The sequence below is a fragment of the Balaenoptera ricei genome, chromosome 15 (assembly GCF_028023285.1).
Source record: "Balaenoptera ricei isolate mBalRic1 chromosome 15, mBalRic1.hap2, whole genome shotgun sequence".
Lineage (NCBI taxonomy): Eukaryota > Metazoa > Chordata > Mammalia > Artiodactyla > Balaenopteridae > Balaenoptera > Balaenoptera ricei.
Window position 1 is genome coordinate 47235829 of NC_082653.1, and position 12749 is coordinate 47248577.

Below are 12749 nucleotides of genomic sequence, written 5' to 3' on the forward strand. Positions count from 1 at the left end.
AGTGAAGTTAAGGAACTCGGGGAGACCACCCTGGTAACACCAGGCCTTCTGAGCAGAGCATCTCCCCGGAGCTTCTGGGCTGGTTGGTCTTTCCAGACGGGAGAGCCTCGCATATAACGTGACTCTCTTGAGCCCCTTATCAGAGGCCTTCTGCTAGAGGACTGAAGGCTTTTTACCCCAAAAAGCCTGAGCGCTGGAAAGACACATTTATTTTCTGGTCCACACTGCCACCTGCTGGTCTGACCATCTCACTACATTAAGCATTTGCTGTTTCTGGGCAGATCCAGGGGTTGATATTTTATTCTAAAATTCATGTACTTGACATGTTACTTCACTCTATTTCTAACACAGTTAAGGGAAGCACTTGATAAACCAACTCATCAAACGCAAGTTACTCATGTTGACTACAACGTGAAGCAAAATAACAGTCAAGAAGCGAATAATAGCTTCCCTGTCTCATTTGGATAATTAGTACCTACACGTGTCGGTGGTTAGATGGCCCGGTAATTATAGTGTGAGTTAAACAGGTAAATCTGATGAATCCACAAACGCCGTTGATGAAGCATCTCCTCGGCATCCTGTCAGAGCCCCATGGCAATTAGTGGGCTGTTACGGGGTTTTTATATATGCAAATAAATATTTAACAAGAAAATGTCTCTAGAAGACAGACAGCAGGTTCATGAGAAGTGGCGATTTATCACCAGCGTGGACTACTTGGGGGACTTCAGTGATGCAGGTAGTCAGGAAACTGTCAACATGCATTTGGAAAGCCATTTCAGGGGGGTTTCAGAACCGAGATATTCATTTAGCTGCCACACACATAACAAGTTTGCAGAGTCCTTCAAAGGTTAATCATTCTTGTCCTCCCCCTTTAGCCTGAATTTTATTCTCTTCTCATCACCTCTCACCGATACATAAATAAAAAGGAAAGGAAAAGAAGGAAGGGTGAGGGGCTGGAAGAAGAGAGAAAAGGGGAAGAAGAAAAACACACAGGAAGTTCCCAAGGAACAGTCACACAGCTGATGCATTTAGGTGAAACTCCTGTTCCCTTTATAATACATTCTGAGACAAAGGGAGAAGCCTGAATTTTCTCTTCTTCTCAAAAAAGAAAAACCACAGGAAATGTTTGCAATAAATGTCTGCAATAAATAGAGAGCTTCTCCAACCTGGCCCAACGAACCTGGACCCTCCCCCGCTCCTACTAAGATGATCAACAGGCCACCACGAGGTTCTGAAATAGCACGACTTCAGCAGTGGCCTCGTCCCGCTGTCTCAAACTCCCAGCCCCACTGGGCAGCAGGATGGCATGTGCAGGACAGTCTCCTCCCAGCTCAGACCCCCAGGAGTGTGTGACTTTGCAGCAGCCGTGCAGGCCAATCGGCTGGAATTATTACCACGTCCTTTGCTCTCAAGCCTAAGGAGCTTTGCCACTTTTTAAATGCCAGGAGCTTATCAAGAGGACCATTCTGATTTTTCTTTTTTCTTTCCCAAAGATAAAAGAAATGCATGAGGATGGGAAAAGAAAGGAGAGAAGAAAAGAGGGGAAAAAAGTGGAAACACCACGACTCCTCCTCCAACTCCCCTTCCAGTGGCAGCCACGCCCCTCAGCCACAGAGGCCCCCCCAGGGCCACTGGTTTCCTCTTGCTCTTCCGGCCACCTCTCCATCCTTATTTGAAAGGCTCGTCCCCCTCCACCTGGCCTTAATCTGGTGGACCGTTTTCTTCTCATGTGATACTTTCTCCCTAGGCCTGAAGTTCCAACCCCGTCCGTAGTTACACTTGCCTGGGGGCTTTTGTTATCTACCAATCCCTGGGCTCCATCCCAGGCCAGGTAAACCCAAATCTCTGAAGAAGGGGTCTGGGGAACCCAACAGTTTTAAAAGTTTCCCAGGTGATTCTTCCGTTCAGCCAGGATAAACTCCTGGATCCTTCCCCACTTAAACTAAGATGATCAGCAGACCCCTGTCAGTTTCTGAAATAAGCAGGACTTCAGCAGTGGCCAGGTGTGGGATCCAGCAGGGGAACCAAAGTCACAGCTCCTTTGGGCAGAGCCACTGGTTCTCAGATTTGGCTGCACAGGTGGAATCGGGGGGGGGATGGTAAAAGCTTCTGAGGGCTGGATCCAGAGTGCCCAGGTCTGACAGGTCTCCGGGGATGCAAGACTTTCAGTATAAAACCAGGAAAGTCCTAGACATCTTGGGCAAACTGGGACAAATCACCCTACCCGGATCCTGGCCCCAGAGATTCTGAAGTAACGGTATGGGATGGACGTTGAGGATTTTCCAAGCTCCCAGAGCGATTCTAGTGTGCAGCAAAGCTTGAACCTTCCTGTGCGTCGGAATCCCCTGGAGGGCGTGTTAAAGCACAGACCCCCAGCCTCCCTGACAGCGTTTCTGACTCAGTAGGTCTGGGATGGGACCAGAGATTCTGCTTTTCTAATGAGCTTCCAGACGTTGCCGCCACTGTCCAAAGACCACCCTTGGGGGCTTTCGAGTTACCAGCCTCACGGGCACAGGGGCAGCGTCTCTGTCCAGCCCCTTCCTCCAGCTCCGCAAACGCATAACCAGCTGTGCATTTGGCATCTCCCGCCCCCTCCCACGACGGCACCCCCAATTCAAAATGACCACAGTGGGGTTCATGGTCATCTTCCCCGAGCCTGGTTTCTTCTGATGGTCTTCATCTGCCACAACTCAGAACTAGGAGTTTCCCGGGGCAGAAATCACCCTGCCCTCTGTCCATCTCCAGACCCGAGTCATCACCAAATTCTGTTGGTTTTACTACTTCAGGACTCTGCGATTCCATCTATTTCTCTCTTTCTGCCCCTCTTACCCCTCACCCCTGCCCTGTCTAAGCCCCAGCACGGCCTTCTCCCTTGGGTGCTGGATCTCCTAACTCACCCCCTCGCCCTGCAGGTGGGCCCTCCACCCTGTTGTCCGCACCTCTTTCCAACAGCCAGATCCAGTCGCACCCTCCCCTGCCCAGACCCCTCACAGGCAGCTCCTCCTCCCCATCCCCCTTCCAGGCACCCTTCTCTCCGGGCCCTTTCCCGGGGCCCCTGCCCTCCCTGCTCTCAGGCCAGGGTTGCCCCACGCACTGGCCCATCCTCCCTCCGCCTTGTCCCACACCCCCATGGCCCCTGTCTTCTCTCCTGGTCCTTAGATGTTCCCTCATCATGGTGGATGTGAAGCTGGAAGGCTCGCATCCACCTGGCCGGGGGGGGAGGCGGGGTCCTGCGCCCCCAAAGCCCTTCCCTGTGGAGCCAGGTCGGCGCCCCCAGGGAGGGGAGGGGGTGGCCGTCCAGGTGATCGCCGTGGGAGCCTCCCTCCTCCGTTGGCCCTCACCTGCTGACCAGCTACTCCCCAGGGGAGCCCTGCCGGGACCCGGCTCCCCACGAGCTCCCCAGCGACCACCACGGCCTCCCAAGCACCCCCCCCCGCCAACGAAGCCCCCAGCAGCCTCCCCACGGCCCCGCCTTCTCCCCGAGATGCCACCTGAGACCCTCCGCAGGAGCTCCCCTTGAGGGCGCCACAGCCCGAGGCTCCACGTGAACTGGGCGGGGCCTGCGTGGGTCCTCCCACGCCGCCTTCGTGCCCCTGCGTGCCCGGCTCCCCATCTGTTAAGCTGTTACCCCCTTATCTACCTCTTGGTCCCCTTGGCTCGCGGGGCTCTGCGTCCCTACGTGAGCCCGACTGATACGGCACTGGGCCCAGTTCCCGCACATGCTGGTCTCTCAGGCATGCGGCCGTCACCACAGTTCAGTTGACCTTTGGGGTCAGATAACTGTTGGGAGAGCTGTCCTTTGTGTCAGCTGCATCCTTGGCTCTACCCACTAGATGCCAGCAGCACCCCCTTTCCCCAGTCATGACAACAAAAGACATCTCCAGACACTGCCAGGTGGCCCCTGGGGCACAGCCTCCCTTGTTGAGAGCCAGTGCCTGGTCGTAAGCTCTGAGCAGGCAGGACCCAAATATGTGTCCTGGGGCTCCTGGTGATGATGCAAAAGGGCAGAAGGCGTGTGTGTGCAGAGAACACGGCACAGGGAAGGTGAGGAAGGTGAGGAAGGGAGACAGGGCGGGAATTTGGCAAATAAAAGGTACAGTTATTAAGTCACATCACTTTGGACCCCAGAGTGCAGTGCTGCGGGGCTGCTTGGGGTGCAGCATAGCGACTGTCCCCAGAACGATGCCACCAGTGGGGCAGGCGGTGGGAGGAAGCCAGTTAACTCCCTGACGTTTCCATCCTGCTGGGTGAGCACAGAGATGCCCGCTGAGGCTCTAAGGAAAGTCCCCCCGGGGCTGGGGTGCCCTGACCCTCAGGATGTGGACCACTGGCCCAGCAGTGTCTGCTGCGACCTGCTCCCCGACTCTCGAGTATCTGGTTCCCAGCCCAGGTGAGCTTTCTCGTAAATGCCTGTCACCAGCCACCAGAGGGACCAGACAGAAGAAGACAGGTGGCTCCGGATAAAACCATCCCACCTTGGTGAAAAACAGGTCAGCAATGAAATATCGCTCTGCTTTTCCCATAGATGGAGTAGGTAGACCTCACTGGGTACAATCTAACAGTCCTGAGATTTTTTTCTGTAAGTGGAAATTCTTGCAAATCCAGTACTTTCCTTAGAGGTTTTTGAAAGGACTCCCTTGTGACAACTTTTGACAAGCAAATGGCCCTGCCAGTTGTTCTGGGGTGGGTGGGACGGCATTTGGGTTTTTCATAGAGATACAGGCATACTGATTAAGTAGAAGTCCATTAACTTCGAAGAATGACAGTTGCAGAGCAGAATGTGGGTTCCTGGGGGTTCAGGCTCTGGAGAGAAGGGACACAGTGAGTGATGGACCAGGGCGTGCTGAGGGGACACTTAGCATGGAGTCTGCATCCCCGGCTGAGATAAAGGCCATCCCAGCTCCAGGGAGACTGCGGCTCAGCAGTTCACCTTCAGGGTCCCCTGACTCCATTTCCATACCCCCCCACCTCCCAGTCACCTAGAACAGGCCGACTGCCCCACCACGGGGCATTTCCTGGAGCTCCTCCGCTCTGCCCCACTGGGCGACAGCCCTCCACCGGCCCTCTCAGGTTCAGACTCTCTTCTGTAGGACCTGATCCAGCCTGAGAGCTGTTTACCTAACATCAGCCGTCGACCCTTGTTCGGAACGAGAGGACATGTAAACTGCTTTTTCTAGTGGGAAACACTCCTGAAGAGGACCATGCCCCACGTACCTCCCCTTCCCTCGGCCCCCTCTCAAGTTCCCACAGATCAACAAATCTCGGGGTTTGGAGGAAAGCAATTCTGCCAACTAAGGAGGAGCCAGGATTCAGAGACAGAAGGAAAGAGAAGGATGAGGAGTTCAGGACTGGCTGAGTCCAGGAACTAGCTCACCACAGCCCTGGGGACAGAGGGGTCACAGAGGAGGAAACCGCGGCCCAGGTTTCCTGGGTTTGCCTGAAGTCCCACAGCTGGACGCTGGGAACGAGCCTATGTGACAACACTGGTCTTTCCAAACTGCGAGCAACTAACGGGCTTAACTCTCCCAAGGAATTGAACCTGCGGCCAGAGGTTCACATAATGAGAGGAATCTAATGGGCTTCATGAGTTCAATGTGACAGGCAGACTGTGCTAAGTAGGTGTTATCCTTTCAATTCTCCAAAGAACTCAAGGAAAAAGGCAGCTCTCATTTGAATTTATACACACATCACAAGGGGGAGAGCCAGAGGGCTTAGAGGACGGGGTGCTGGATCGGGGCTGTGGTTTGGTTGCTGTCTTGGTGACTCAGGTGATGTGGCAGCTGTGACAACGTGCATCTCAGGGGCCCTTCTGCAGGGAGCAGGGGGCGCGACTGACCAAAGGCTCCAGGTGCTGGACTGACTTCCTGCCCTGAGGCCGCTCTCAGCCAGGGACTTAGTACAGCAGGGCATCAAGGCAGGTCTGTTCCTTGAGACCCAGGCAGTTTGGGCTTAAGGACTCCCCATCAGATGTGCTGGTGCTTTTTTGAGAGCTGCAGTGCAGAGACTTTCCTCCCCAACCTTCCCACCGTCCCTCTCTCCTCCACAGAGGTCAGCCCTGCCTCCCAGTCTGAGCCTCCTCTTGCTCCCTCTCCATTTTCTCCAGTAAATCTCCTAAAACTCTAATTCATCTTGGCACCCGTTTCTTGGAGGGCCTGGACTTATACAATCAGTGAGAGGAATTTGTTAGGAGAGCACGGGGCGGTCCATAAACTCTAAGGAAAGCCTCAGCCAGTGCCCAGGAATCTAGGCAGTGAGAACCAGTGGATGGTCAGTCAAGTCCCTACCACCAGCACGAGACAGTCCCCGTCCCCTTCTGCCTCACAGGACAGGATTTCACTGGCCTCACGTAGGTCATGAACCCACACTTGGCTGGGTTTGCCAGGCCCTCTAAGGCTGCCTATAATGGGAAAGCAGAGTCCCCTAAGGAGAAGTGGAAAAGAAGGAAGGGCAGCTGGAAGGACAAGGATGACCAGTGTCTTCACTGTGCCTGGTCCAGGATGTTCTCTGCTGAGTCCTGAAGCTTCAGCATGGAACCAAGCTCCACCGTGTCTACAGCAGAGTCTGGCGGCGCCCTGCCCAAGTCCCCTCGCCCTCCCCTCTTTGCCTGCCTGAGTTCCAGCAGCCTTCACCTGCTTTTCTTTGTCTCAAAGGTTTCTCTGGCACTAGAGCTCCTTTGCCTGTCCCTCCGCAAGCCGGGAGAGCCTGGGAATGACCAGCAGCCCTCAGCCAATGACTAAAGGGAGTTGGGGTATAAATACCCCAGCCCCTCATCCTTCCAGGGAATCTCTCCACTGTCTCCCAGAGGTACTAGTGGGGTTGAGCACCAGTGGCCCATGGTAATAACTTGCTCAACAACACACCCATTACTGGCTGCCTTCCTTTCCTGGGCTCATTCACCCATCAGGGTTTCCTTCATCTCCCAAATACGCTACTTACTCGGATCCTTGATTAGGGTACGTTCTGGGAGAACCCAATCTGAATTGTGGTGCATTGATACAATGGGAGACCGTTTTGCAATGATAATGAATGGTCCACAACTGCATGCCACCATGCTGGTGGATCGCACACATGTGGTACAGAGTGAGTGAGGCCAGACACAGGGGACCCTCCCACCAAAGGAGGACCCACTGATATAAGAAGGAGGAAGAAACGTAAATACATAATAATTCTAAAACAAACAAAGAGAGAGAGAGAGAGAACACACTGAACGAGTCTACTTTAAGTACAAAAGGAGGCAAGTGAAACCACGCTGTCAGTGGTCACCTTTAGGGGTGAGTAGTGGCTGGGTGACTGGTGAGGGTACAAGGAAGGCATCTGGAAATGTTCTACCTGTGGAGCTGGGTGCTGTTTACGAAGGTGAGTTTAATCTGAGAAAATTCATCAAGCCTAACAACGATTATTTTTTCACATTTCTGTACATAAAGAAGTCTTAAAATGTTTTCAAAAGATACAATGAGAAGAAAAAAGATTGTGTCATTGGTTTGTCTATCTGTCTATCCATTCATCCATCACATCATTAAATCTGAGCTCCAAGGAGGCATGGGTCTCCCTTCCTCAAGAAAATTACAGTCTCATGAGCGAGGCCGGCAAGTAAACACAGTAGGAGGGTTATGTTTTAATGTGGAAATATTTTGTTCTGGGTAAAAGTTTCCATATGCGTAATACTGAGTGAGGGCCCTGGAGAATAACACTTCTCTGTCACTTGAGAAGGCAGATATAAAAATAAATTCTGCATTTGATGTAACATCCTTACCCCTTTGACTGCCAGAATCAATGTCTCTACCCCCCGCCCCCGCCAAGCAGGATGGGGCTGGAGAGGCAGAGCCCCCAAGCTGTGGCAGGAGCTGTAATTGGTGACTAATTTATCACTCGCCAGCAGCTCATTACCCTCCAGGCAGGCGGAGTCCAGCACCTGGCCTCCCTTTGCTCCCAGTGTCAGGCTGGGTGATTCTTATCTCGTGCCCCTCCTGACACCAGACTGGAGGCAGAGCTCCCGCCTACAGAATGTCTCCTGACAGCTCACAGCCTGCGCCTTGGGGGGAACGTGCTGGGCTTTGGAGAGATTGCTGTAGATTCACCACCAGAAAAGACGAAAAACTTGAAAACTATACTTATGACACATCTTTAATAAACAGTTCTATTTGTTCTCCAGCAGAGGGCACTAGAAAGGAGCTGGGCCAGCCTGAGGAACACTGACCACAAGAGTTTGGGATTAACATGTACGCACTACAATGTATGAAATAGATAATCCACAAGGACCTACTGTATAGCACAGGGAACTCTACTCAGTATTCTGTAATAAGCTGTATGGGAAAAGAATCTGAAGAAAGAATGAAGAGATACACACACACACACACACACACACACACACACACACACACATAATTGAATCACTTTGCTGTACACCTGAAACTAACACAACATTGTAAATCAACTATAGTCTAATATAAAATAAAAATTGAATTAAAAAAACACAGCCGTTCACCGTTCAGTCTGGCTTCCCTAAGGATTCTCCCCACCAACTCAGCCCCTCCCGATTTCCACTTTAGAATGCAGCCCCTGTCCTGCCCTGCTCCTGCACATCTGCTGACAGAGTAGGAAACAGAGTTTGGAACATTTTCCTAATCAAAAAAAAAAAAAAAAAGAAAGAAAGTTGTTTATAAATGATGGTCATTGTCTCGTGGGTGAGACTTTGGGATGCTTGGTGCTCAGATCACTTTATGGTGACCCTTGGGGTCACACATTTGTCTGCAAACCTCAGAGGGGGGCTTCCTTTACCAGCTCAGTCTTTTTTCTCCTTTGGGGGAAAATAAGGGGTCAAAGCGAAGGGTAGTTGTGCAGGACAACCCAAAACTCTACCACTAGAAGGGTCACTCGGATCTTCCCTTAAAAACTGAGTTGTTTTGATATATCTGAAGAGCATTATTACTATTATATTAAGTAGTATTATTCTTTGAATTGATTTCTTAACCTAAGTGTATCTAAATGTTGAGTGATTTTAGCAAACGTTTACAAAAGGTAGGAATTTCTAAGAAATTAGACCCTGTTTTCTAATTTTATTTTTTCTAACTTGTCTTTTTCTCTCTGGGGGCCTGTAGAGTCTTCTATCTATTCTTGGGGGTTGGAGGGAGTGCTGGGGTGCACCGCACAAGTCCCCTTCGGGAACAAAGTGTTCGTGTCCCCAGCGGCAGGGAGAGTCGGTATTCACAGCTGAGACCCTCTCTGGAACTGACCTTGTGGCCACGTGCATCCAATGTCTGGACAATATGGAGGTACAAGGCTGAGTGCCCTTGCCTCAACTGAGGATGATGCTAAAGGGACATCCTGGCTCCAGAGCTCCTAGGAGGATCAGCTGAGGCTCTGCCTTGCCAGACGACACATGCCCCCCTCCTCCCAGGATCTGCCCCCACCTTCCTGCCTGGAACAAGAACTAGGGTCAAGTCACAACATACCCCAGTGGGGGGAAGGGCTGGGTCTGCTAGGTGAGGAGGGGGACTATTTGGTGATGGAGATCCAGGAGCTAGCCATCATGTACCAGCAGGAGCCAGAAGGCTGGTCACAACTGTGCCCTGAGGGCGCTGGACCAAAGAGGGTAGAACGAGAAGTTGGATAGTGGAGACTCCATTACTATGGGAACACTTGCTCATGATGGGGAATTTAGCAAGGATCCCAAAAGGAGGTGCTAACACACTGGTAGGGTGACTTGGAAGCCTATAAAAAGTGATGGCCACATTGAAGGCAGTAGAAATGCTGGAACGGGGTCAAATGCTCAAGGTCAAAGCGTGCTCGAGTGTATGTACTGTGTAAAGTCAGAAACCCACTAGGTGACCAGGGGCTATGGACCAGCCCAGAGGACACGCCATTTACCAGAGCAATGAGGAATGTGCTGCTGAGAAGGACCCCAAATCTTCAAGACGCTTAGTGGTGGCTGTTTCCTGTAGGGCAGGGCTGGTGGTAGGAAATGGCATTACAGAACTGGGCTCCCTGATAACAAAGAGGATGAGAGGATCTGGAACTAACAGAGGTCAGGTGGCAACCCTTGTCAGCAGCGAGGTGGGCGCAAGTATTATAATGAGTGGCAAGATTGGAGGGGAAGCCAGCGTCCCTTGACCTCTAGAGAGCTAAGGGGATGACCAGTAAAACACGGTGCTCTGGCAGCCAAATAGGTGGTCAGTTGTGTCAGGGGTCCACAAGACCACCCTTAGGTTCAGTGATTCACTAGGACTCACAGAACGTGGAAGGGCTCTTGTTCTCATGGTTATAGTTTATTACAGGAAAAAGGTACAGCTTAAAATCAAAGGCGAAGGCAAGTGAAAAGAGTGCAGGAGAGACCAGGTATGAGCTTCTGGTTGTCCTCTCCCAGGGGAGTCATACGGACAGTGCTTCAGTCTCCCAGCAATGGTGTGTGACCACACACATGGAGTTTTGACAACCAGAGAAGCTTAGCTGAGCCTTGATGTCTAGGTTTGGGGTTGGTGTCATAGACACGGAGTTCCCGTGTGGCTGACCTTCGTTGCTTAGTCCCCAGCTCCTCCAGCGTGGCCCAAGGCTCTCCCCATAAGTCACAATGTTACATTAACTATCTGTGACCCAAGGCCCCAGGTATAAAGTCATTCTTATCAGGCAGGATATTCCAAGGGCTTAGAGGTTATCTCCTAGGAGCCAGTCGAGGGCCAGTTTCTTTGGACTGTGCATGGTTTGAACACCCCAAACCTGCTGAGTTAACCCCTTCACTGCACATCAGTCTTGCTTTTTTATACAACCAAAGAGAAATCCAGGATGGATGATCAAGAGTCCGAAAGCAGCTTCCCCCAAGAAGGGTCACAATCCCTTGCTCAGTTTCAGGACTTGCAGTTCTGAGTCCTGGAGCCCACTGAGGAAAGGAGAGGCTGGGCCTCTGGAAAGGAAGACCCTGCCCCCTGTGGCAAAGTGTATGGTGGTCCTTTCCCCCAGACCTTCCCTAAAGGGGTCTGCAGCTACTTACTCAGCTAACTGTACACTGGGGTCAAGGGAACACCCAAGCTCTTCAAGGGCTATTAAACACGTGGACTGAGTTGGCACTGATGCCTGGGCGCCAAACATCATCCCAGCCCCTCGTCAGAGAGGGTGCACATGGGGGCCATGCAGCAGAGGGAGTCCTGGGTCAGTCCAGCTCCCAGCGGATCCACCAGGTCCACTGACCCAGGTGGTGGTCACTTTCAAGTCCCTGAAAGTATCACTGGAGCACACACTTGATAGTTGCCGGAATTTTCACACTCCTTCCTTGAACTGTGGGGTAAGAGCTATGCTGTGAGGGCCAGTGATGCCCTGGAAACTACCCCCTCCCAGGCTGATAAAATACATTTTTAAAAAGTCACATTCAACACACTGCTATATTTAAGATAGATAACCAACAAGGACCTATTGTACAGCACAGGGAACTCTGCTCAATACTCTGTAATAACCTAAATGTGAAAATAATTTGAAAAAGAATAGATACATGTATATGTATAACTAAATCACTTTGCTCTATACCTAAACTAACACAACATTGTTAATCAACTTTACTCCAATATAAAGTAAAAATTTTTAAAAAATCCACTTTTTACCTATTGCTTTGTCTCTCACTGAATTCTTTCTGCAATGAGACATAAAGAACCTGAGCTTCAGTAAGTCCTGAGACCAGGAACTAAGGCCCCCTCCCAGGTGGAGGATGGAATGATGGTGCTGACCCTCCCTACTTCAATCAACTAAAGCTTGGACTCTGTAGACCTTTGCCCCAATTCTATGCTGAATTCTGCCCTGCTCAAGCCCCCTCATGAGTATGCATGTACCCTTAGTTTAAAACTTCCCAATTTTGCAGTTTGGGGAGACACTGCTTTGGGAAAAGATCCCCAGTGTTCTCCTTACTTGCTGCAAGTAATAAATCCTTCCTTCTCCCCCAACGACGCCCCGCAAAAAAAAAAATTTGTGAATCACTGTATTGTACACCTGTACATAGAATATTGTACATCAACTATGCTTCAATAAAGGTGACATTCAGTGATAATGGCAGAGACTCAAGCCATCCTTAGAGATTAAATGGATGTAGTGTTGGTGGTCCTAATGACATCCTCATTTAATTCCTTAGTCTGTCGCTTACAAAAGTGGAACAGCCCTGGTGGATGACAGTGGACTAACATAAAACTAACCAAAGAATTCCACGATTAGAGTTCTGTGCCAGGTGTAGTATTTTTCCTAGAGCAGATTAACCCAGCCTAAGGTGCAAGGTATTCACCTTTGATATGGGGAATGTTCTTGGTCATTCCTGTTCTAAGAAGGGTCAGAAACTCTTTGTATTCACATGGGATGGGCAATCATACACACTTACAGCCTTGCCCTAGGGCATTGTGTTAATTCTCCTGCTCTCTGTCATGGCTGTCTTTGAAGAACATGGGAAATCTGGACATTCTGCAGAATATCACCTCTGCCTATTATATTGAGGGTATTAATCAGACCATGCGAGCAAGAAAGACAGAGGTGTGGTAAGAGAGGTACACTCCAGAGGGTGGTTGATAAACTGTCTGAAGAGTCAGGCTCCTGGCACATCAGTCAAACTGTTCATGGTCAATGATCTGGGGCATGTCTGGACCACCCTCTTAAATAAAAGATAAACTATTACCTCTTAAACCCCCTACCACTAAGATAAAATCACAATACCCTGCGGGCCTCTTTGGGTTCTGGAGGCAGCATATTCCACAACTGGTAACTTTCTCTGATCCCATTTATAG